This window comes from Sorghum bicolor, chromosome 9, assembly GCF_000003195.3.
Source record: "Sorghum bicolor cultivar BTx623 chromosome 9, Sorghum_bicolor_NCBIv3, whole genome shotgun sequence".
NCBI classification, from domain to species: Eukaryota; Viridiplantae; Streptophyta; class Magnoliopsida; order Poales; family Poaceae; genus Sorghum; species Sorghum bicolor.
In genome coordinates, this window is record NC_012878.2 from 10,230,529 (window position 1) to 10,233,042 (window position 2,514).

Consider the following 2,514-nt stretch of genomic DNA (forward strand, 5'->3'; position numbering starts at 1 on the left):
GATAATCGAGTATAGACAGTGAGTAGTATATCGGTGAGCAAAACTAGTACGTTGATGACCAGTAGGAGCTGTAGGAAAACTTTGATCAAGGCAAGTATAGCTTGAGATTATCCATGTTAACAATCCACTATTTCTTTATATCATGTGCATGTGTCCATTTTGCCAACCGTAGTGATCTCATAGCTTTTTAATATCTTCAATACCTTGTCACCATTGGGTTATGCATTGGGTAGTACTTGCTAATGCTCGATTTAACCATGATCTTGTAAGATGATTATTGACTATGCAATGAACATTTTTTAACTATATAAGATCTTGTCTGTACGTGATCACCTAGGATTTACGGTACAACCATGAGGGCTATATGGCTCTGGCTTTAGCTCAGTATGAGGACCCTTTTCTAGCTTGTTAGCGGTTACCATAAATGGGGTAAGAATGGCTTGACACATTGGGTATAGTGTGGCATCTGTGAGTATAGGCTATGTGTTATGTGCCATGGGAAGGGGAGCCTTATATTTGCCTAGCGAGTAAATCTAATGGCCCTAACATGTTAGACAAACCTTTGAAAGGCTTCATAGTGAATCCTTCCAACCACCATGGGAAAGGGGTTAAGAGGCTCATGAGCTCGGGCGAAATGGTAAATCATGAATCATGAGTAAAGATATACAACCTCTGCAGAGTGTTTAATAAACTGGTATACTAGCCATGCTCACGGACACGAGCGACCTTGGGGACATTTACATTAGAGATGATGAATCCTGATATGTTAAGTGCTCATTTACTTATCGTTTATGCCTTACATAAATTAAGCCTACATTGATCATGTGGTTATGGGGTTATATGCTACCTTTGGCTATTATTTGATAAACATGATACATACTTGAAAGCTAATTACAGTCAAATCAGAGTCAACGTTTTGAGCCTCATGAACCCCTAGTTATACTTGTTGATTACAACATGTGCTAACCCTTGCTATTTCACAACACCTCGAGATGTGATATAGAAGATGATTGGAATAAGGACTATCATAACGAGTACTAGGCTTAGAGTCAACCAATCAACGTTTGTCCTTGTATGGTGCTGCATTTGAGAGTTATTATTAGTTTTCTACAATTCTTGTTTAGGATTATGTGTTGAATATTCTTTCGTTATATAAGAAACACTATGATGATACTATTCGAGATTTGTCAACTTATATGTGCAACTGTTTCTGGGGTGCACATGAGTCTTTTATATATCCTTTTTGTTCTTGAAAATTGGATGTCACAGAATGTAACATGTTTTGTCCCTATAATTGTTAATGGTTTTTATTACTTACAATTGCATGCTTCTAATATGATTTTTGTGTACTTATATTGATACTCTTAAGAGATAAATGGGAACTTTAGCATAACTTTGTATTATATATTTATCATAGAAACAACATATACAAATATTGTTTTGTGAATACTATAAGAAATTGGTCTCTAAGATAGAATGCACTATAAGGTCCCACACTATGGATGGATTTTGTTGAATACATGTGAAATAAAATTCGGATAGCATTGTTACCATATTTTAGTTTGAACTCGAATATGCATATCATGAGCATTTTCAAGTTCTTTAAGAAATGTAAAAAAGCTTAACCTAGCAAAGAAAAGACTTACGAAGAAATGTAAAAAAGCTTAACCTAGCAAAGAAAAGACTTGCTTAAATAATTTAAAGTAGTGTCGTCGTGTTAACCATTGGTAGGCTAGCCATCTAGTTGGAAGCAGGCAAGCCAACTAGGTGGCAGCAGCTGGGCCACGGCTTCCCAATGTGGTATCCCCGTATGGGTATTACACTATCACTACCCCCAATGTGTATTACTATAGCTTTCATTGCAAGTCAACGTACCATAACTTTTGCACTTCCAAAATCACAAAGCTTGACTTGATGCACAGCCAAGAGCGAGAATAGCAATTGCTGATAACAGTTGTCGTAGTTGTCAATTAAGATGGGAAAAGATCATAAAAGATTCAGTTACATTTTGTTTTAATTGTATATATTAAAGGAAGGATAAAAATAGGACAACCTATAGAAACTAATGTTTCGCATGTACATATATAAGTCTTGAAATGGTGTCTTCTAATGGTGATTTGAGGCCAGCACTGTGTTCACCTTGTTCTCATTCATTTCATCAAGGAGCAGTTGGAGTAGTAAGGAGAACATAACATAATTAAATGTTAGCTAATTGATTAGCCTATTCTTTAGTTTTGGTGTTAATAATTTAGCTATGAAAAGCGATATAATCTTGGTGTACGAAGCAAAAGAACATAATAGGCATAAATATTGTTGGCATAGTCTCCTTGCATCGCATGAAGGTCTATTTTGGGTGGAAAAGAGCAGGTATAAATGCGGAAAATAGCAATATATTGTTGGAAGGTGAAAGTCCTAGTTTGGTTTTGGATAATTGATGAAACCCTAGTACTAACCTGTATGCTAAGTGTGTGTAGACTTAATGAGGTTGGTACATGCCAAGTGATGGAGCAAGTG